The following is a 24873-nucleotide window of genomic DNA, read 5'->3' as shown; positions in this document are numbered from 1 at the left end:
TCCATAAGGATTATTGTGCTCTTTGTCTCAAACGATCCATACAGGCTAGCTGCCCTCTTCTGGTTATGGGTTCAATTCACATACAATATCACATACACATACAAAATCACATGCATACAAAACCACATGCACATACAAAACCACATGCAAATACAAAACCACATGCACATACAAAATCACATACAAAACCACATGCAAATACAAAATCACATGCACATACAAAATCACATACAAAATCACATGCAAATACAAAATCACATACAAAATCACATGCCCATGCAAAATCACATACAAAAGCACATGCACATACAAAAGCACATGCACATACAAAAGCACATGCACATACAAAAGCACATGCACATACAAAAGCACATGCACATACAAAAGCACATGCACATACAAAAGCACATGCACATACAAAAGCACATGCACATACAAAAGCACATGCACATACAAAAGCACATGCACATACAAAAGCACATGCACATACAAAAGCACATGCACATACAAAAGCACATGCCCATGCAAAATCACATGCAAAATCACATGCACATACAAAATCACATACAAAATCACATGCACATACAAAATCACATGCATATACAAAATCACATGCACATACAAAACCACATACAAAATCACATACACATACACAATTACATGCATATACAATATCACATACACATACACAATTACATGCATATACAATATCACATGCACATACAAAATCACATGCACATACACAATCACATGCACATACACAATCACATGCACATACACAATCACATGCACATACACAATCACATGCACATACACAATCACATGCACATACACAATCACATGCACATACACAATCACATGCATATACAAAATCACATGCATATACAATATCACATGCATATACAATATCACATACAAAATCACATACACATACAAAATCACATACACATACAATATCACATGCACATATAAAATCACATATACATATAAAAGCACATGCAATATACAAAACCACGTACAAAATCACATGCATAACCAAATACACATACTAAATCACATGCATATACAAATCACATACAAAATCTCATTTACACAAAATGTACTCATTGTACTGTGAGAGGCGTTGGATAAATCATCTGTTAGGTGGCATATTGTTATTGTTAGCGTAATACCTGAAACTACAAATATACATATTTCTCCCGACCAAGACAGAGAATGTATTTGTTATTAAGAGTAGCTCACACACACTTAACACACAGCAGTGTCCATATTGTCTGAACTGAAGCGGGAACTGACGATAACAACAGAAGGAGATCAGAGATCTGTTTAATTTCTCAAACACAGGTGACCTGGTGAGTGATCAACTTGATCTGACCAGGGAATAAAATAACTAATGCTGTTTTTAAAAAAGCAACAGCTTTGAAGAGTGCTGTCTGGAGAGTGGAGAGGAGAGTGCAGAGGGCAGGAGAGGAGAGGGCTAGCTCCCCCTAGCCCGGCCCCTATAGCTCCCCCTAGCCCGGCCCCTATAGCTCCCCCTAGCCCGGCCCCTATAGCTCCCCCTAGCCCGGCCCCTTTAGCTCCCCTTCGCCAGCCCCCTATAGCTCCCCCTCGGCCGGCCCCCTATAGCTCCCCTCGCCAGGCCCCCTATAGCTCCCCCTCGCCCGGCCCCCTATAGCTCCCCTCGCCCGGCCCCCTATAGCTCCCCCTATCCCGGCCCCTATAGCTCCCCCTCGCCAGCCCCCTATAGCTCCCCTCGCCAGCCCCCTATAGCTCCCCCTCGCCCGGCCCCCTATAGCTCCCCCTAGCCCGGCCCCGGCCTAAGCCCCTTAAACTGATCCCAGCGGGAACCACGTTGGGTGGGTGATTTATGCTGCTGGGTGAGCCCTGCTGTGGCGTTGTGGAGCCCGGACAGATGGTCCCCAACTGGGACCCTTTGCCTTGTGTTGGTGTTCCAGGGGAGTTGTGGAGACGGGCCTGCTGGGTGGAGTTCAACTTTTATTTAAAGATGTACTGTGCCGAAATCACCAACCGCCATTTCCTGGTTGCTAAAATTTGAATAGTTCGGCTAATTTCAGTTTATGTGAGAAAACAAGCAAGTATAGTGTAGAGGTACCATCTAAACCACAATTAAATATATTTTCCATAAGCAACAACAACAACAAAATGTTTTGGGCTGTTTTGAAGCTGGTGTATAAAACTGAAAGTAAAAGACTCAAAAACAAAACTTAACAACAGGAAGCATAGAAATAGAGCACATAGAACAGATCTACCGCTTCTTAGACTTGCTTTCGATGTGAACGACAGATCTATAACACGCATTTCTATGTGAATGCGGTCACATACACAAAAGTTAAGAACGGGAATACGAATGCTTTCAATAAGGATGACAGATCCATAACTGGGGTGGGAGTAATGAGGGTTTTGGGGTGGGGGGAGGGAGGGAAGGGGAGCTAAATTGTTTCCAGCTGAAAAGGTTGCAGATAAACAGCTTGAACAATGGGTACAGAGTGTCACAGAGACACGTCCTGCTTGGAGGCAGGCAGCTACCTTGCTGCCTGCCTTGCTGCCTGTATTCATCCGATGCACCTGTTCTGGCCCCAGCCCCATACAGCACACAGTCCAGCGTTAGAGAATGACACATGAATGAGAAGAGGGGAGCCTCGAATTCAAAGGACTCATTAAGGCTTTAGTTGTACACACACACACACACACACACACACACACACACACACACACACACACACACACACACACACACACACACACACACACACACACACACACACACACACGTCCTCCCTCTCGCCTTCCACACACACACACGTCCTCCCTCTCGCCTTCCACACACACACGTCCTCCCTCTCGCCTTCCACACACACACACACACACACACACACACACACACACACACACACACACACACACACACACACACGTCCTCCTCTCGCCTTACACACACACACACACACACACACACACACACACACACACACACACACACACACACGTCCTCCCTCTCGCCTTCACACACACACACACACACACACACACACACACACACACACACACACACACACGTCCTCCCTCTCGCCTTCCACACACACACACACACACACACGTCCTCCCTCTCGCCTTCCACACACACACACACACACACACACACACACACACACACACACACACACACACACACACACACACACACACACGTCCTCCCTCTCGCCTTACACACACACACACACACACACACACACACACACACACACACACACACACGTCCTTTACACACTTCTCTGTCTCCCTGCCTTTATCCCTCCCTCATTTCCTGCCTTCAAATCGTTTCATACAAAGAAATGTTACTTAAGTTTGATAATTACTGTCTAAAGCAGCCCAAGAGGTGGAAGCACAACTCATTTTATTTGTCGTCCCAGTAAATGGAGGTGTAGACCTCATGTTTTGACTAGTTTTAGAGAGATGGAGAAAACAGGTTTCTCTCTCACTCTCTCTCTCACTCTCTCTCTCTCACTCTCTCTCCCTCACTCACTCACTCACTCACTCACTCACTCACTCACTCACTCACTCGGTGTTTGTTCCTTACTGGTTGCCCTTTTCTTGTGGCAACAAGTCACAAATCTTGCTGCTGTGATGGAACACTGTGGTATTTCACCAAGTAGATATTGGAGTTTCTTTTGGTTTGTTTGTCAATTAGGGTGTGCAGGGTGAATACGTGGTCTGTCATACGGTAATTTGGTCAAAAAGAACATTTGACATTTGCTCATTACTCTGTCTCTCTCTCCTCCCCAGTGAGTGGTTGAATGGAGAGGAATGTCAGGCAGCATTTGGAACCGGTTTGGTTGGTAACTGGTTTTTGTTTGGTTGGGGTTTTGTTGGTGCCTGGTTGGGGTTTGGTTGGTGCCTTGTTGGGGTTTTGTTGGTGCCTGGTTGGGGTTTGGTTGGTGCCTTGTTGGGGTTTGGTTGGTGCCTTGTTGGGGTTTGGTTGGTGCCTTGTTGGGGTTTGGTTGGTGCCTTGTTGGGGTTTGGTTGGTGCCTTGTTGGGGTTTGGTTGGTGCCTTGTTGGGGTTTGGTTGGTGCATTGTTGGGGTTTGGTTGGTGCATTGTTGGGGTTTGGTTGGTGCCTTGTTGGGGTTTGGTTGGTGCATTGTTGGGGTTTGGTTGGTGCATTGTTGGGGTTTGGTTGGTGCATTGTTGGGGTTTGGTTGGTGCCTTGTTGGGGTTTGGTTGGTGCCTTGTTGGGGTTTGGTTGGTGCATTGTTGGGGTTTGGTTGGTGCATTGTTGGGGTTTGGTTGGTGCCTTGTTGGGGTTTGGTTGGTGCATTGTTGGGGTTTGGTTGGTGCATTGTTGGGGTTTGGTTGGTGTCTGGTTGGTGCCTGGTTGGGGCTTGGTTGGTGCCTGGTTGAGGTTTGGTTGGTGTCTGGTTGGTGCCTGGTTGGGGTTTGGTTGGTGCCTGGTTGGGGCTTGGTTGGTGCCTGGTTGGTGTTTGGTTGGTGCCTGGTTGGGGTTTGGTTGGTGCCTGGTTGGGGTTTGGTTGGTGCCTGATTGGGGTTTGGTTGGTGCCTTGTTTGGTTGGTGCCTGGTTGGGGTTTGGTTGGTGCCTTGTTGGGTTTTGGTTGGTGCCTGGTTGGGGCTTGGTTGGTGCCTTGTTGGGTTTTGGTTGGTGCCTGGTTGGGGTTGGTGCCTGGTTGCATTTGCCTTTCTGTAGTATATTATAGGTGATGTAATATTGTAGTATAATATAGGTGATGTAATATTGTAGTATACTATAGGTGATGTAATATTGTAGTATACTATAGTGGATGTAATATTGTAGTATAATATAGGGGATGTAATATTGTAGTATACTATAGGGGATGTAATATTGTAGTATACTATAGGTGATGTAATATTGTAGTATACTATATTGGATGTAATATTGTAGCATACTAAATGTAATATTGTAGCATACACGAGTGGATATAATATTGTAGTATACTATAGTGGATGTAATATTGTAGTATACTACACTGGATGTAATATTGTAGTATACTATACTAGATGTAATATTGTAGAATACTCTAGTGGGTGTAATATTGTAGCATACTATGTGGATGTAATTGTAGTATAATATACTAGATGTAATATTGTAGTATACTAGATGTAATATGGTAGTATACTCTAGTAGGTGTAATATTGTAGTATACTAGATGTAATATTGTAGTAGTGTACTATACTAGATGTAATATTGTACTATACTAGATGAAACATTGTAGTATAATATACTGGATGTAATATTGTAGTATACTATACTAGATGTACTATTGTAGTATACTATACTGGATGCGATAGTGTTGTCTACAGTAGTAGATGTAGTATACTATACTATATGTAGTATTGTTGTATACTGTAGATGTGGTATTGTTATATACTGTAGTAGATGTAGTAGACTATACTAGATGTAGTATTGTTGTATACTGTAGATGTAGTATTGTTGTATACTGTAGATGTAGTATTGTTATATACTGTAGTATTGTAGTATACTATTGTAGTCTCAAATGGCACCCTATTCCCTACATATTCCCCTGGTTAAAGTAGTGCACTAGATCCAGAATAGGGTGCCATTTTGGATGCTCTCTCATGTAAAAACATGCTTCAATTAGTCTTGCCTTTTAGAAACCTCTTTTGTGAATGGGGACCTGGCAGAGAGGTGCTGCTGCTAGCAGGGTCTGGTTGATGACATTTGACCCCTGCGTAAACAGTGACGGGGAAAGATAGCCAAGTGCGGAGTATGAACAAGTTGTTTATTGATTAGATGTGTATTGATTTACGGAATGGCTCCTTTTTCTCTGCCGAGCCATTCAATTGTTTCAGGAAACACACACACACACACACACACACACACACACACACACACACACACACACACACACTATCACATCAAATGTTATTTGTCACTTGCTTGGTCAACAACTAGTGTAGACTAACAGTGAAATGCTTACTGACGTGTCCTTCTCAACAATGCAGAGAGAAAGAAAGTAGAGAAAGTATTTGTTTAAATCCACAGTGAGTAACAATAACTTGGGATACCAGTACAGAGTCGATAGTAACTGGCTATATACACTGGGATACCAGTACCGAGTCGATGGTAACTGGCTATATACACTGGGATACCAGTACCGAGTCGATAGTAACTGGCTATATACACTGGGATACCAGTACCGAGTCGATGGTAACTGGCTATATACACTGGGATACCAGTACCGAGTCGATAGTAACTGGCTATATACACTGGGATACCAGTACAGAGTCGATAGTAACTGGCTATATACACTGGGATACCAGTACAGAGTCGATAGTAACTGGCTATATACACTGGGATACCAGTACCGAGTCGATAGTAACTGGCTATATACACTGGGATACCAGTACAGAGTCGATAGTAACTGGCTATATACACTGGGATACCAGTACAGAGTCGATAGTAACTGGCTATATACACTGGGATACCAGTACCTAGTCAATAGTAATTGGCTATATACACTGGGATACCAGTACAGAGTCGATAGTAACTGGCTATATACACTGGGATACCAGTACCTAGTCAATAGTAATTGGCTATATACACTGGGATACCAGTACAGAGTCGATAGTAACTGGCTATATACACTGGGATACCAGTACCTAATCGATAGTAACTGGCTATATACACTGGGATACCAGTACCGAGTCAATAGTAACAGGCTATATGCGCTGGGATACCAGTACCTAGTCAATAGTAACAGGCTATATGCGCTGGGATACCAGTACCGGATGGTGACTGGCTATATACACTGGGATACCAGTACCGAGTCGATAGTAACTGGCCATATACACTGGGATACCAGTACCGAGTCGATAGTAACTGGCTATATATGCTGGGATACCAGTACAGAGTCAATGGTAACTGGCTATATACACTGGGATACCAGTACAGAGTCGCTCACTCACACTCTCTCTGTGTCACTCTCTCTGTGTCACTCTCTCTGTGTCACTCTCTCTGTGTCACTCTCTCTGTGTCACTCTCTCTGTGTCACTCTCTCTGTGTCACTCTCTCTCTGTGTCACTCTCTCTCTGTGTCTCTCCTTCTGTGTCTCTCACACAAACAAAAGAGCTGAAATGAGATATAGAAATTGATTAAAGTAGTGAGGACATGAGGCAGTATCAGTTAATTTACAGGAGATGAGATGAGGAGGAGGCTTTGTTTTGTTTGTCCTGGGGACCCAGAGACACTGTCGCCATCCCAACTGGCACCCTGTCCCCTTTATAGTGCACTACTTTCTATGAGATCCCATAGGACACAATAAAGGGAACAGGGTTGAATTCGGGCCACCGTTGCATCAGCAGAAGAGAGGGAAACAGGGCTTCAGATATGTGACGACCCCAAGCCAGGCGTTTTGTACGCACTCTCTCCTTCATTTACTAAAGAGATGAGAATGAGGACAAATGTTCCGTGCTGGTACCCACGTCAAGTTGATCTCTTGTCACACACATACCCATTAAAAGGCTGTTTTCATCATCTGTGTTGGTAATATGACTTCTGTTTTTACCAGCTAGTAGTTTCTTTTAAGTGCAGATTAAATAAACGCAGTGTTTATTTTAATTTATTTTAATAAAAAAAAAAGATAAATCTGTCCAAGTTATGCTGTCAGATGGTCCTTATATCACTGTGACCAGCAGTGGGCACTGGTGTTAATGCAGACCTCATCTCACACTGGTGTTAATGCAGACCTCATCTCACACTGGTGTTAATGCAGACCTCATCTCACGCTGGTGTTAATGCAGACCTCATCTCACGCTGGTGTTAATGCAGACCTCATCTCACACTGGTGTTAATGCAGACCTCATCTCACACTGGTGTTAATGCAGACCTCATCTCACACTGGTGTTAATGCAGACCTCATCTCACGCTGGTGTTAATGCAGACCTCATCTCACACTGGTGTTAATGCAGACCTCATCCCACACTGGTGTTAATGCAGACCTCATCTCACACTGGTGTTAATGCAGACCTCATCTCACGCTGGTGTTAATGCAGACCTCATCTCACGCTGGTGTTAATGCAGACCTCATCTCACGCTGGTGTTAATGCAGACCTCATCTCACGCTGGTGTTAATGCAGACCTCATCTCACGCTGGTGTTAATGCAGACCTCATCGCACGCTGGTGTTAATGCAGACCTCATCTCACGCTGGTGTTAATGCAGACCTCATCTCACGCTGGTGTTAATGCAGACCTCATCTCACGCTGGTGTTAATGCAGACCTCATCTCACGCTGGTGTTAATGCAGACCTCATCTCACGCTGGTGTTCATGCAGACCTCATCTCACGCTGGTGTTAATGCAGACATCAGTAGTCATCATAGTCTGAATGGTGATGTTTCCACCCAGTGTGTACTGTATAACAGTCTGGTGATGTTTCCACCCAGTGTGTACTGTATAACAGTCTGGTGATGTTTCCACCCAGTGTGTACTGTATAACAGTCTGGTGATGTTTCCACCCAGTGTGTACTGTATAACAGTCTGGTGATGTTTCCACCCAGTGTGTACTGTATAACAGTCTGAATGGTGATGTTTCCACCCAGTGTGTACTGTATAACAGTCTGAATGGTGATGTTTCCACCCAGTGTGTACTGTATAACAGTCTGGTGATGTTTCCACCCAGTGTGTACTGTATAACAGTCTGGTGATGTTTCCACCCAGTGTGTACTGTATAACAGTCTGGTGATGTTTCCACCCAGTGTGTACTGTATAACAGTCTGAATGGTGATGTTTCCACCCAGTGTGTACTGTATAACAGTCTGGTGATGTTTCCACCCAGTGTGTACTGTATAACAGTCTGAATGGTGATGTTTCCACCCAGTGTGTACTGTATAACAGTCTGGTGATGTTTCCACCCAGTGTGTACTGTATAACAGTCTGGTGATGTTTCCACCCAGTGTGTACTGTATAACAGTCTGAATGGTGATGTTTCCACCCAGTGTGTACTGTATAACAGTCTGAATGGTGATGTTTCCACCCAGTGTGTACTGTATAACAGTCTGGTGATGTTTCCACCCAGTGTGTACTGTATAACAGTCTGGTGATGTTTCCACCCAGTGTGTACTGTATAACAGTCTGGTGATGTTTCCACCCAGTGTGTACTGTATAACAGTCTGGTGATGTTTCCACCCAGTGTGTACTGTATAACAGTCTGGTGATGTTTCCACCCAGTGTGTACTGTATAACAGTCTGGTGATGTTTCCACCCAGTGTGTACTGTATAACAGTCTGAATGGTCCCCTGCCAGGTTCTCTTTCTCTCTCACACACATTACAGTTAATATGTTTAGTTTAGGATTTATCTAGGCTTGGGTGAATTCAATTGGGTATTATTGTTTTCTGAAACAAGTTATCTGTGCATTAACTTACTGCTTAGATTCTGTTAGTGCTTTGTTTTTTTTCTCATTGGATGGTGGTTCATGCATTTTGTTTATTTTGTTTGTTTAGTTTTCCAAAACAAGTTTGTTTACAGCTCAGATCCACATGCTGGATTGTTTTTTAAAGGTGTTGTCTTGATTGGCTTGGCTGCAGCTGGATATATTTCCTCTAGTGGTGTCACTGAGCTGGCAGACGACTGGCCGCGGTTGTTATTTAAGTCTAACCCTAGACTAGGTGTCTTGTTAATATTGACTTCATCCTCTAACAGGGCTTCTGTGTCTCCTCTGGCCCCAAGAAACAGGCCAGATGGAGACAGGCAGGCCAGATAGAGACAGGCAGGCCAGATGGAGACAGGCAGGCCAGATGGAGACAGGCAGGCCAGATGGAGACAGGCATTTACATTTACATTTACATTTAAGTCATTTAGCAGACGCTCTTATCCAGAGCGACTTACAAATTGGTGCATACACCTTATGACAACCAGTGGAACAGCCACTTGCATCTAAATGGGGGGAGAAAGGGGGGTGAGAAGGATTACTTACCCTTACTTACCCTATCCTAGGTATTCCTTGAAGAGGTGGGGTTTCAGGTGTCTCCGGAAGGCAGGCAGGCCAGATGGAGACAGGCAGGCCAGATGGAGACAGGCAGGCCAGATGGAGACAGGCAGGCCAGATGGAGACAGGCAGGCCAGATAGACCTGTTCTACTGCAGAGAAGTCTCCTCCTAATTTCCCTCTATCAATTTCTTCCATCTTCTGTTCCATGGTTCTGTTCCATGGTTCTGTTCCATGGTTCTGTTCCATGGTTCTGTTATTTTTTTAGTCACTCTTTAATAATGAATGAATTCATCGGTTCAGCAGAGCTCTGTGGCAGTCCGACCAGGCGTTAGATTTTACAGGACAGTCCTTCACTTTTACATGCTGGGTCTATAGATAGCAGACGATGTATTGAAGCAGCATTGTGATGCGTGGTGTGTATGTAACCTTGGGTGTAAATTAGATTGGATGTGTCTATTGACTGGTGAGACTATATTTATGAAGCCCTTCTTACATCAGCCTATATCTCAAAGTGCTGTACAGAAACCCAGCCTAAAAACCCAAACAGCAAGCAATGCAGGTGTAGAGGCACGGTGGCTAGGAAAAACTCCCTAGAAAGGCCAGAACCTAGGAAGAAACCTAGAGAGGAACCAGGCTATGAGGGGTGGCCAGTCCTCTTCTGGCTGTGCCGGGTGGAGATTAGAAACCTAGAGAGGAACCAGGCTATGAGGGGTGACCAGTCCTCTTCTGGCTGTGCCGGGTGGAGATTAGAAACCTAGAGAGGAACCAGGCTCTGAGGGGTGGCCAGTCCTCTTCTGGCTGTGCCGGGTGGAGATTAGAAACCTAGAGAGGAACCAGGCTCTGAGGGGTGACCAGTCCCCTTCTGGCTGTGCCGGGTGGAGATTAGAAACCCAGAGAGGAACCAGGCTCTGAGGGGTGGCCAGTCCTCTTCTGGCTGTGCCGGGTGGAGATTAGAAACCTAGAGAGGAACCAGGCTCTGAGGGGTGACCAGTCCTCTTCTGGCTGTGCCGGGTGGAGATTATAAACCTAGAGAGGAACCAGGCTCTGAGGGGTGGCCAGTCCTCTTCTGGCTGTGCCGGGTGGAGATTAGAAACCTAGAGAGGAACCAGGCTATGAGGGGTGACCAGTCCTCTTCTGGCTGTGCCGGGTGGAGATTATAAACCTAGAGAGGAACCAGGCTCTGAGGGGTGGCCAGTCCTCTTCTGGCTGTGCCGGGTGGAGATTAGAAACCTAGAGAGGAACCAGGCTATGAGGGGTGGCCAGTCCTCTTCTGGCTGTGCCGGGTGGAGTTTATAACAACATTGGCCAAGATGTTCAAATGTTCATAGATGACCACCATGGTCAAATAATAATCACAGTAGTTGTCGAGGGTGCAACAGGTCAGCACCTCAGGAGTGAATGTCAGTTGGATTTGCATAGCCCATCAGCTTGGTCGGCTATCTGTAGAGAAAAGACTCATATTAATTCAACATGGTCTGGTCCATAGAGAGATTACTGACTCAGCCTCCAGGGTACCTAGCTAATTATTCAACTTAGAGATAGAGATGTTCACTAATACATCACCGGGGCCCAGCGACTCTGATATTGCCTTTGCTTTAAATGAAAGAGTCTATTGTGATAAGAACACTGTTTTATTTACAGGCGTTGTTGAGTGGAACAAACCAGCACGGCAACTCAAAGCCACGCCGACCATCACTTCAAAGAGTGTCATTATCTGGCTAATGATCGAGCTACAGGTGATGTGTCATGGTTGTGTTTCCGTCCCCTCAAATTCAACACTGAACCTGGAAGCCATTTCCACTGCTTATTTTAATTGTTCCCCTTCTAATCAGGGTCTGATTTATACCTGGGACACCAGGTGGGTGGTTCCCCTTCTAATCAGGGCCTGATTTAGACCTGGGACACCAGGTGGGTGGTTCCCCTTCTAATCAGGGCCTGATTTAGACCTGGGACACCAGGTGGGTGGTTCCCCTTCTAATCAGGGCCTGATTTAGACCTGGGACACCAGGTGGGTGGTTCCCCTTCTAATCAGGGCCTGATTTAGACCTGGGACACCAGGTGGGTGGTTCCCCTTCTAATCAGGGCCTGATTTAGACCTGGGACACCAGGTGGGTGGTTCCCCTTCTAATCAGGGCCTGATTTAGACCTGGGACACCAGGTGGGTGGTTCCCCTTCTAATCAGGGCCTGATTTAGACCTGGGACACCAGGTGGGTGGTTCCCCTTCTAATCAGGGCCTGATTTAGACCTGGGACACCAGGTGGGTGGTTCCCCTTCTAATCAGGGTCTGATTTAGACCTGGGACACCAGGTGGGGGTGTCTGATTTGGGACACCAGGTGGGTGGTTACCCTTCTAATCAGGGTCTGATTTAGACCTGGGACACCAGGTGGGTGGTTCCCCTTCTAATCAGGGTCTGATTTTGACCTGGGACACCAGGTGGGTGGTTCCCCTTCTAATCAGGGTCTGATTTAGACCTGGGACACCAGGTGGGTGGTTCCCCTTCTAATCAGGGTCTGATTTAGACCTGGGACACCAGGTGGGTGGTTCCCCTTCTAATCAGGGTCTGATTTTGACCTGGGACACCAGGTGGGTGGTTCCCCTTCTAATCAGGGCCTGATTTAGACCTGGGACACCAGGTGGGTGGTTCCCCTTCTAATCAGGGCCTGATGTAGACCTGGGACACCAGGTGGGTGGTTCCCCTTCTAATCAGGGCCTGATTTAGACATGGGACACCAGGTGGGTGATTCCCTTCTAATCAGGGCCTGATTTAGACATGGGACACCAGGTGGGTGATTCCCCTCTAATCAGGGCCTGATTTAGACCTGGGACACCAGGTGGGTGGTTCCCCTTCTAATCAGGGCCTGAATTAGACCTGGGACACCAGGTGGGTGGTTCCCCTTCTAATCAGGGCCTGATTTAGACCTGGGACACCAGGTGGGTGATTCATCTCTAATCAGGGCCTTATTTAGACCTGGGACACCAGGTGGGTGGTTCCCCTTCAAATCAGGGACTGATTTAGACCTGGGACACCAGGTGGGTGATTCCCTCTCCATGGACTTAACAGTGGGCCAGAACATTTGGGAGTTTGTGCTACAGGATGCAAATTTCTGTTTGAAAAAGCTAGCCTTTGCTTTCCTAACTGCCTGTGTATATTGGTTCCTAACTTCCCTGAAAAGTTGCATATCATGGGGGCTATTCGATGCTAATGCAGAACGCCACAGGATGTTTTTGTGCTGGTCAAGGGCAGACAGGCCTGGAGTGAACCAAGTGTATCTGTTCTTAGTTCTAAATTTTTTGAATGGGACATGCTTATTTATGATGGTGAGGAAGGCACTTTTAAAGAATAACCAGGCATCCTATACTGACGGGATAAGGTCAGTAGAGGTCAGTAAAGGTTGATTAGAAAGGCCTGCTCGCTGAAGTGTTTAAGGGAGCGTTTGACAGTGATGAGGGTTGGTCGTTTGACTGCAGACCCATTACGAATGCAGGCAATGAGGCAGTGATCCTGGTTGAAGACGGCAGAGGTGTATTTGGAGGGCAGGTTGGTCAGGATGATATCTTTGAGGGTGCCTGTGTTTACAGTTTTAGGGTTGTACCTGTTAGGTTCCATGATAATTTGTGTGAGATTTGGGGCATCTAGTTTAGATTGTAGGACGGCCGGGGTATTAAGCATATCCCAGTTTAGATCACCTAACAGTACTAACTCTGAAGATAGATGGGGGGCAATTCATTCACATATGGTGTCCAGGGCACAGCTGGGGGCTGAGGGGGGTCTATAACAAGTGGCAACAGTGAGAGACTTGTTTCTGGAAAGGTGGATTCTTTAAAGTAGAAACTTGAACTGTTTGGGCACAGACCTGGATAGTAAGACAGAACTCTGCAGGCTATCTTTGCAACTCCACCCCCTTTGGCAGTTTTATCTTGTCAGAAAATGTTATAGTTAGGGATGGAGATTTCAGGTTTTTTGGTGGTCTTCCAAAGCCAGGATTCAGACACGGCTAGGACATCCGGGTTGACAGTGCTAAAGCAGTGAATAAAACAAACTTAGGGAGGAGGCTTCTAATGTTAACATGCATGAAACCAAGGCTTTTACGGTTACAGAAGTCAACAAATGAGAGCTCCTGGGGAGTGGGAGTGGAGCTAGACACTGCAGAGCCTGGATTAACCTCTACATCACTAGAGGAGGAGTAGGGTAAAGGCTATAAGAACTGGTCGTCTAGTGCGTTGGGGAGAGAATTAAAGGAGAAGATTTCTGGGCGTGTTAGAATAGATTCAAGGCATTATTTACAGATGGGTATGGTAGGATGTGAGTACAGTGGAGGTAAACCTAGGCGTTGAGTGACAATGAGGGAGGTTTCGTCTCTGGAAGGACAAGCTAAAACCTCTAGTGACTCCCCATCCCGCATGAGGGAGCATAATCATCGACTGACACTAATTAGCATAACGCAACGGACATAAATATTCCTAGAAAATATTCCTATTCATGAAAATCACAAGTGAAATAAATTGAGACACAGCTTAGCCTTTGGTTAATCACCCTGTCATCTCAGATTTGTGAGTTTAAGTTTATCGATAGCCTAGAATAGCATTTTGTCCAGCTAGCAGCAGGTAACTTGGTCACGGAAATCATAAAAGCAATCAAATTAAATAGTTTACCTTTGATGAGCTTCGGATGTTTTCACTCACGAGACTCCCAGCTAGATAGCCAATGTTCCTTTTCTCCAAAAAATATTATTTTTGTAGGCAAAATAGCTCCGTTTGTTCTTCACGTTTGGCTGAGAAATCGCACGGAAATTGCAGTCACGAAAACGCTGAAAAATATTCCAAATTAGCTCCATAATATCGACAGAAATATGGCAAACGTTGTTTATCATCAATCCTCAAGGTGTTTTTCAAACATCTATTCGATAATATATCCACCGGGACAATTGTTTTTTTCAGTAGGACCGATTGGAATAATGGCTACCTCTGTATTTTACGGGAGGGTCACTCTGGGAGCCATCAGGTGACCAGTTGCGCAATGTAGCCGCTTGGTGTGGGACGAGAGAGCTGTCTAAGGCATTCTGAGTGGGACTGAAGGCTCTACAGTGAAATAAAACAGCAGTAGACAAGGCATATTGACATTAGAGAGAGGCATAAAGCAATCACAGGTGTTGATCAGGAGAGCTAAGACAACAACGGGTAAATGGTGATGAATGGGCAGAGTGGGTCAGTTAGGTGCATACAGGACCTGAGTTCGAGGCTGGGGCTGACAGGTAAACAAAATGAGGTACCGTGTTATTGAAACAGTCCAGGGGGCATCAGCTGTGTAGCTGAGTGATCATAGGGTGAAAAGAACAGCAATAGGTGAGTCAGGGTGCTGTCCGGTAGTCACTACTACACTAGGTGAGTCAGGGTGCTGTTCGGTAGTCACTACTACACTAGGTGAGTCAGGGTGCTGTTCGGTAGTCACTACTACACTAGGTGAGTCAGGGTGCTGTTCGGTAGTCACTACTACACTAGGTGAGTCAGGGTGCTGTTCGGTAGTCACTACTACACTAGGTGAGTCAGGGTGCTGTCCGGTAGTCACTACTACACTAGGTGAGTCAGGGTGCTGTTCGGTAGTCACTACTACACTAGGTGAGTCAGGGTGCTGTTCGGTAGTCACTACTACACTAGGTGAGTCAGGGTGCTGTTCGGTAGTCACTACTACACTAGGTGAGTCAGGGTGCTGTTCGGTAGTCACTACTACACTAGGTGAGTCAGGGTGCTGTTCGGTAGTCACTACTACACTAGGTGAGTCAGGGTGCTGTCCGGTAGTCACTACTATACTAGGTGAGTCAGGGTGCTGTCCGGTAGTCACTACTACACTAGGTGAGTCAGGGTGCTGTCCGGTAGTCACTACTACACTAGGTGAGTCAGGGTGCTGTCCGGTAGTCACTACTACACTAGGTGAGTCAGGGTGCTGTCCGGTAGTCACTACTACACTAGGTGAGTCAGGGTGCTGTCCGGTAGTCACACTACACTAGGTGAGTCAGGGTGCTGTCCGGTAGTCACAGCACTAAGTGAGTCAGGGTGCTGTCCGGTAGTCACAACAACACTAGGTGAGTCAGGGTGCTGTCCGGTAGTCACTACTACACTAGGTGAGTCAGGGTGCTGTCCGGTAGTCACTACTACACTAGGTGAGTCAGGGTGCTGTTCGGTAGTCACTACTACACTAGGTGAGTCAGGGTGCTGTTCGGTAGTCACTACTACACTAGGTGAGTCAGGGTGCTGTTCGGTAGTCACTACTACACGGTAGTAGGTGAGTCAGGGTGCTGTCCGGTAGTCACAACTACACTAGGTGAGTCAGGGTGCTGTCCGGTAGTCACAACTACACTAGGTGAGTCAGGGTGCTGTCCGGTAGTCACTACTAAACTAGGTGAGTCAGGGTGCTGTTCGGTAGTCACTACTACACTAGGTGAGTCAGGGTGCTGTTCGGTAGTCACTACTACACTAGGTGAGTCAGGGTGCTGTTCGGTAGTCACTACTACACTAGGTGAGTCAGGGTGCTGTCCGGTAGTCACTACTACACTACGGGGGTACCATTTGGCACGTAACCTACACTCCCCATAGGAGAACCTCTTTGAGAACTTGTTTTGGTTCCAGGTAGAACTATTTTGTGTTCCATTTAGAACCCTTTGTGGAAAGGGTTCTTCCTGGAACCCAAAGGGGTTATCCCATGGGGACAGCTGATGATGTATTTTTGGTTCAAGATAGCACAGTTTGTCTCCCAACTGGTCTCCCATCTATCTCGCTATCAAAATCAAATTATATTAGTGTGTTTGTCCCCTCCCGCTATAGTGTGTGTGTCCGTCACGTGATGAGAGCTCTCTCCGTCACGTGATGAGAGCTCTCTCCGTCACGTGATGAGAGCTCTCTCCGTCACATGATGAGAGCTCTCTCCGTCACGTGATGAGTGCTCTCTCCGTCACGTGATGAGAGCTCTCTCCGTCACGTGATGAGAGCTCTCTCCGTCACATGATGAGAGCTCTCTCCGTCACGTGATGAGAGCTCTCTCCGTCACGTGATGAGAGCTCTCTCCGTCACGTGATGCTCTCTCCGTCACGTGATGAGAGCTCTCTCCGTCACGTGATGAGAGCTCTCTCCGTCACGTGATGAGAGCTCTCTCCGTCACGTGATGAGAGCTCTCTCCGTCACGTGATGAGAGCTCTCTCCGTCACGTGATGAGAGCTCTCTCCGTCACGTGATGAGAGCTCTCTCCGTCACGTGATGAGAGCTCTCTCCGTCACGTGATGAGAGCTCTCTCCGTCACGTGATGAGAGCTCTCTCCGTCACGTGATGAGAGCTCTCTCCGTCACGTGATGAGAGCTCTCTCCGTCACGTGATGAGAGCTCTCTCCGTCACGTGATGAGAGCTCTCTCCGTCACGTGATGAGAGCTCTCTCCGTCACGTGATGAGAGCTCTCTCCGTCACGTGATGAGAGCTCTCTCCGTCACGTGCCAGTCTGGGTTCTACTCCTGATAAACAGGTTTACTGGGACTCAATAGGCCTTGTACCTTCTCTAATGGCTGTCCCTTCTAACAACTGTCCACTCTAAATTGCTGTCCTCTTGCAATTAAATTAATTTTATATTTTTTTTCTTTCCTTGACCTCCCTCCTTTTTTGTATTTGACATTTTTTGGTACATATTTTGTTTTCTCAGGTCTGTCTGTGGGCGTGCAGCCGCCCTTCCACAACCTTTAACTGGATTCACAGAGATTCAAAATGAACTTAGTCTTGTTTGCTGACAGTTTAAAGCCTAATTGACTGGAAGCCAAATAGTGTGTTAGGTATTCAGCGGCAGGGCCAATTGATAATGCCATGTGTAAACAGGGCCCTGTTGAAAGAGTGATGACGGCCTACCCCCCATTATTCAGAACACAGCTCTGTGGAGCGAGGTAGTCACAAACGCTTTGTGGAGCCCTTCATCACACTGTGGTGGCTGAGCCGAGCTGGAGCAGGAGGCGGGGAAGGGAGGCGGGGCTGGGAAGGGATGCGGGGCTGGGAAGGGAGGCGGGGTTGGGAAGGGAGGTGGGACTGGCAGGCCTCCTGCTATCAAGCTGCAACTGCTCACCTGGCTGGAGGAAGGCCTCGCCCTGGAAGGCCTGGCACTGATAGGGCAGAGCAGACCAGGGCAGAGCGGATGTACCAGGTCGACTGGACCAATACCCTCCGATCAGTTCCATACCCTCAGTAGAGGAGGTCATTGAAATTTCATTGTATGTGTGTGTGTGACGGTATATTTACCGTCAGTAAATATCAGTGGGATCAGTAAATATCAGTGGGATCAGTAAATACCAGTGGGTTCAGTAAATACCAGTGGGTTCAGTAAATATCAGTGGGTTCAGTAAATATCAGTGGGATCAGTAAATATCAGTGGGATCAGTAAATATCAGTGGGATCAGTAAATATCAGTGGGATCAGTAAATATCAGTAAATATCAGTGGGTTCAGTAAATATCAGTGGGATCAGTAAATATCAGTGGGATCAGTAAATATCAGTGGGATCAGTAAATACCAGTGGGTTCAGTAAATACCAGTGGGTTCAGTAAATACCAGTGGGATCAGTAAATATCAGTGGGATCAGTAAATAGCAGTGGGTTCAGTAAATACCAGTGGGTTCAGTAAATACCAGTGGGTTCAGTAAATATCAGTGGGATCAGTAAATATCAGTGGGATCAGTAAATATCAGTGGGATCAGTAAATATCAGTGGGATCAGTAAATACCAGTAGGTTCAGTAAATACCAGTAGGTTCAGTAAAACCAGTGGGTTCAGTAAATACCAGTGGGTTCAGTAAATACCAGTGGGTTCAGTAAATACCAGTGGGATCAGTAAATACCAGTGGGTTCAGTAAATATCAGTGGGATCAGTAAATACCAGTGGGTTCAGTAAATACCAGTGGGATCAGTAAATACCAGTGGGATCAGTAAATATCAGTAAATATCAGTGGGACCAGTAAATACCAGTGGGTTCAGTAAATACCAGTGGGATCAGTAAATACCAGTGGGATCAGTAAATATCAGTAAATACCAGTGGGATCAGTAAATATCAGTGGATTCAGTAAAGATCAGTAAATACCAGTGGGATCAGTAAATACCAGTGGGATCAGTAAATACCAGTGGGATCAGTAAATATCAGTGGGTTCAGTAAATATCAGTAAATACCAGTGGGATCAGTAAATACCAGTGGGTTCAGTAAATATCAGTGGGATCAGTAAATATCAGTGGGTTCAGTAAATATCAGTGGGATCAGTAAATACCAGTGGGTTCAGTAAATACCAGTGGGTTCAGTAAATATCAGTGGGTTCAGTAAATATCAGTGGGTTCAGTAAATATCAGTGGGATCAGTAAATATCAGTGGGATCAGTAAATACCAGTGGGTTCAGTAAATATCAGTAAATATCAGTGGGATCAGTAAATATCAGTGGGATCAGTAAATATCAGTGGGTTCAGTAAATATCAGTAAATACCAGTGGGATCAGTAAATATCAGTGGGTTCAGTAAATATCAGTGGGATCAGTAAATACCAGTGGGATCAGTAAATACCAGTGGGTAGTAAATACCAGTGGGATCAGTAAATACCAGTGGGTTCAGTAAATATCAGTAAATACCAGTGGGATCAGTAAATACCAGTGGGATCAGTAAATACCAGTGGGATCAGTAAATACCAGTGGGTTCAGTAAAATCAGTGGGATCAGTAAATACCAGTGGGATCAGTAAATACCAGTGGGAAGAGTAAATACCAGTGGGATCAGTAAATACCAGTGGGATCAGTAAATACCAGTGGGATCAGTAAATACCAGTGGGTTCAGTAAATACCAGTGGGATCAGTAAATATCAGTGGGTTCAGTAAATACCAGTGGGATCAGTAAATACCAGTGGGATCAGTAAATACCAGTGGGTTCAGTAAATACCAGTGGATCAGTAAATATCAGTAAATCAGTAAATACCAGTGGGATCAGTAAATATCAGTAAATACCAGTGGGATCAGTAAATACCAGTGGGTTCAGTAAATACCAGTGGGATCAGTAAATATCAGTGGGTTCAGTAAATATCAGTAAATACCAGTGGGATCAGTAAATACCAGTGGGTTCAGTAAATATCAGTAAATACCAGTGGGATCAGTAAATACCAGTGGGATCAGTAAATACCAGTGGGATCAGTAAATACCAGTGGGTTCAGTAAATACCAGTGGGATCAGTAAATATCAGTGGGTTCAGTAAATATCAGTAAATACCAGTGGGTTCAGTAAATACCAGTGGGTTCAGTAAATATCAGTAAATACCAGTGGGATCAGTAAATATCAGTGGGATCAGTAAATATCAGTGGGATCAGTAAATATCAGTAAATACCAGTGGGATCAGTAAATACCAGTGGGTTCAGTAAATAACAGTGGGTTCAGTAAATACCAGTGGGATCAGTAAATACCAGTGGGATCAGTAAATACCAGTAAATATCAGTAAATACCAGTGGGTTCAGTAAATAACAGTGGGTTCAGTAAATACCAGTGGGTTCAGTAAATATCAGTGGGTTCAGTAAATACCAGTGGGATCAGTAAATATCAGTGGGATCAGTAAATACCAGTGGGTTCAGTAAATACCAGTGGGTTCAGTAAATACCAGTGGGATCAGTAAATATCAGTGGGTTCAGTAAATATCAGTAAATACCAGTGGGATCAGTAAATACCAGTGGGATCAGTAAATACCAGTGGGTTCAGTAAATACCAGTGGGTTCAGTAAATATCAGTAAATACCAGTGGGATCAGTAAATACCAGTGGGATCAGTAAATACCAGTGGGATCAGTAAATACCAGTGGGATCAGTAAATACCAGTGGGATCAGTAAATACCAGTGGGATCAGTAAATACCAGTGGGTTCAGTAAATAACAGTGGGATCAGTAAATATCAGTAAATACCAGTGGGATCAGTAAATACCAGTGGGTTCAGTAAATACCAGTGGGTTCAGTAAATACCAGTGGGATCAGTAAATATCAGTAAATACCAGTGGGATCAGTAAATAACAGTAAATATCAGTGGGATCAGTAAATATCAGTGGGATCAGTAAATACCAGTGGGATCAGTACCAGTGGGATCAGTAAATACCAGTGGGTTCAGTAAATAACAGTGGGTTCAGTAAATATCAGTAAATACCAGTGGGATCAGTAAATACCAGTGGGTTCAGTAAATACCAGTGGGTTCAGTAAATACCAGTGGGTTCAGTAAATACCAGTGGGTTCAGTAAATATCAGTGGGTTCAGTAAATATCAGTGGGATCAGTAAATATCAGTGGGATCAGTAAATACCAGTGGGATCAGGAAATAACAGTAAATAACAGTGGGTTCAGTAAATACCAGTGGGATCAGTAAATACCAGTGGGATCAGTAAATAACAGTGGGTTCAGTAAATATCAGTGGTAAAGTGGGATCATTAAATACCAGTGGGTTCAGTAAATACCAGTGGGATCAGTAAATACCAGTGGGATCAGTAAATATCAGTAAAGATCAGTGGGTTCAGTAAATATCAGTAAATACCAGTGGGAGTAAATACCAGTGGGATCAGTAAATACCAGTGGGATCAGTAAATACCAGTAAATATCAGTGGGATCAGTAAATACCAGTGGGATCAGTAAATATCAGTAAATACCAGTGGGATCAGTAAATATCAGTAAATATCAGTGGGATCAGTAAATATCAGTGGGATCAGTAAATACCAGTGGGTTCAGTAAATATCAGTGGGTTCAGTAAATATCAGTAAATACCAGTGGATCAGTAAATATCAGTAAATACCAGTGGGATCAGTAAATACCAGTAAATATCAGTAAATATCAGTGGGATCAGTAAATATCAGTGGGATCAGTAAATACCAGTGGGATCAGTAAATACCAGTGGGATCAGTAAATATCAGTAAATACCAGTGGGATCAGTAAATACCAGTAAATATCAGTAAATATCAGTGGGATCAGTAAATACCAGTGGGATCAGTAAATATCAGTAAATACCAGTGGGTGGGATCAGTAAATATCAGTAAAGATCAGTGGGATCAGTAAATACCAGTGGGATCAGTAAATATCAGTAAATACCAGTGGGTAAATACCAGTTGGTTCAGTAAATATCAGTGGGTTCAGTAAATATCAGTAAATATCAGTGGGTTCAGTAAATATCAGTAAATACCAGTGGGTTCAGTAAATACCAGTGGGATCAGTGGGATACCAGTAAATATCAGTAAATACCAGTGGGTATCAGTAAATACCAGTGGTTCAGATCAGTAAATACCAGTGGGTTCAGTAACCAGTATCAGTAAATACCAGTGGGATCAGTAAATACCAGTGGGTTCAGTAAATATCAGTGGGTTCAGTAAATATCAGTAAATGGGATCAGTAAATACCAGTGGGTTCAGTAAATATCAGTGGGTTCAGTAAATATCAGTAAATATCAGTGGGATCAGTAAATACCAGTGGGATCAGTAAATATCAGTGGGATCAGTAAATATCAGTGGGATCAGTAAATACCAGTGGGATCAGTAAATACCAGTGGGTTCAGTAAATAACAGTGGGATCAGTAAATATCAGTGGGATCAGTAAATACCAGTGGGATCAGTAAATACCAGTGGGATCAGTAAATACCAGTGGGTTCAGTAAATACCAGTGGGTTCAGTAAATACCAGTGGGTTCAGTAAATACCAGTGGGTTCAGTAAATATCAGTGGGTTCAGTAAATACCAGTGGGATCAGTAAATACCAGTGGGATCAGTAAATACCAGTGGGTTCAGTAAATACCAGTGGGATCAGTAAATACCAGTGGGATCAGTAAATACCAGTGGGATCAGTAAATATCAGTAAATATCAGTGGGATCAGTAAATACCAGTGGGTTCAGTAAATACCAGTGGGATCAGTAAATACCAGTGGGATCAGTAAATACCAGTGGGATCAGTAAATATCAGTAAATACCAGTGGGTTCAGTAAATACCAGTGGGATCAGTAAATATCAGTAAATATCAGTGGGATCAGTAAATACCAGTGGGATCAGTAAATACCAGTGGGATCAGTAAATACCAGTGGGATCAGTAAATATCAGTGGGTTCAGTAAATATCAGTAAATACCAGTGGGATCAGTAAATACCAGTGGGTTCAGTAAATATCAGTGGGATCAGTAAATATCAGTGGGTTCAGTAAATATCAGTGGGATCAGTAAATACCAGTGGGTTCAGTAAATACCAGTGGGTTCAGTAAATATCAGTGGGTTCAGTAAATATCAGTGGGTTCAGTAAATATCAGTGGGATCAGTAAATATCAGTGGGATCAGTAAATATCAGTGGGTTCAGTAAATATCAGTAAATATCAGTGGGATCAGTAAATATCAGTGGGATCAGTAAATATCAGTGGGATCAGTAAATATCAGTAAATACCAGTGGGATCAGTAAATACCAGTGGGATCAGTAAATATCAGTGGGATCAGTAAATACCAGTGGGATCAGTAAATACCAGTGGGTTCAGTAAATACCAGTGGGATCAGTAAATATCAGTGGGTTCAGTAAATATCAGTAAATACCAGTGGGATCAGTAAATACCAGTGGGATCAGTAAATACCAGTGGGATCAGTAAATACCAGTGGGATCAGTAAATACCAGTGGGATCAGTAAATACCAGTGGGATCAGTAAATACCAGTGGGATCAGTAAATACCAGTGGGATCAGTAAATACCAGTGGGATCAGTAAATACCAGTGGGATCAGTAAATACCAGTGGGTTCAGTAAATACCAGTGGGATCAGTAAATATCAGTGGGTTCAGTAAATATCAGTAAATACCAGTGGGATCAGTAAATACCAGTGGGATCAGTAAATACCAGTGGGTTCAGTAAATACCAGTGGGATCAGTAAATATCAGTAAATACCAGTGGGATCAGTAAATACCAGTGGGATCAGTAAATACCAGTGGGATCAGTAAATACCAGTGGGATCAGTAAATACCAGTGGGATCAGTAAATACCAGTGGGTTCAGTAAATAACAGTGGGATCAGTAAATATCAGTAAATACCAGTGGGATCAGTAAATATCAGTAAATACCAGTGGGATCAGTAAATACCAGTGGGATCAGTAAATATCAGTAAATACCAGTGGGTTCAGTAAATACCAGTGGGATCAGTAAATATCAGTGGGTTCAGTAAATATCAGTAAATACCAGTGGGTTCAGTAAATACCAGTGGGTTCAGTAAATACCAGTGGGTTCAGTAAATATCAGTAAATACCAGTGGGATCAGTAAATATCAGTGGGATCAGTAAATATCAGTGGGATCAGTAAATATCAGTAAATACCAGTGGGATCAGTAAATACCAGTGGGTTCAGTAAATATCAGTGGGATCAGTAAATACCAGTGGGATCAGTAAATACCAGTGGGATCAGTAAATACCAGTAAATATCAGTAAATACCAGTGGGTTCAGTAAATAACAGTGGGTTCAGTAAATACCAGTGGGATCAGTAAATACCAGTGGGTTCAGTAAATAACAGTGGGTTCAGTAAATATCAGTAAATACCAGTGGGTTCAGTAAATACCAGTGGGTTCAGTAAATACCAGTGGGATCAGTAAATATCAGTGGGTTCAGTAAATATCAGTAAATACCAGTGGGATCAGTAAATACCAGTGGGATCAGTAAATACCAGTGGGTTCAGTAAATACCAGTGGGTTCAGTAAATATCAGTAAATACCAGTGGGATCAGTAAATACCAGTGGGTTCAGTAAATACCAGTGGGATCAGTAAATACCAGTGGGATCAGTAAATACCAGTGGGATCAGTAAATATCAGTGGGATCAGTAAATACCAGTGGGATCAGTAAATACCAGTAAATATCAGTAA

General features: G+C 44.4%; 1 protein-coding gene and 2 long non-coding RNA genes across 52 annotated transcripts in view; 2 read left to right on the top strand and 1 right to left on the bottom strand.

Annotated features, from left to right (window-relative positions):
• Positions 1 to 24873, top strand: part of LOC118373116 (WD repeat-containing protein 7) — a 401772-nt gene that overhangs the window by 202829 nt on the left and 174070 nt on the right. The gene's annotated exons all lie outside the window — the stretch shown is intronic.
• On the bottom strand, positions 7654 to 8503 carry LOC127931683 (uncharacterized). The gene is made up of 3 exons (XR_008142373.1): positions 8239 to 8503; positions 8043 to 8182; positions 7654 to 7846 (listed from the first exon to the last, which is right to left on the bottom strand). It is a non-coding gene; the product is annotated as an uncharacterized LOC127931683 (long non-coding RNA).
• Positions 15189 to 16596, top strand: LOC127931684 (uncharacterized). Its single transcript, XR_008142374.1, has 3 exons — positions 15189 to 15387; positions 16086 to 16241; positions 16403 to 16596. It is a non-coding gene; the product is annotated as an uncharacterized LOC127931684 (long non-coding RNA).

Source organism: Oncorhynchus keta, chromosome 9 (genome assembly GCF_023373465.1).
Source record: "Oncorhynchus keta strain PuntledgeMale-10-30-2019 chromosome 9, Oket_V2, whole genome shotgun sequence".
NCBI classification, from domain to species: domain Eukaryota; kingdom Metazoa; phylum Chordata; class Actinopteri; order Salmoniformes; family Salmonidae; genus Oncorhynchus; species Oncorhynchus keta.
This window is presented reverse-complemented; position numbering and strand designations above follow the sequence as displayed.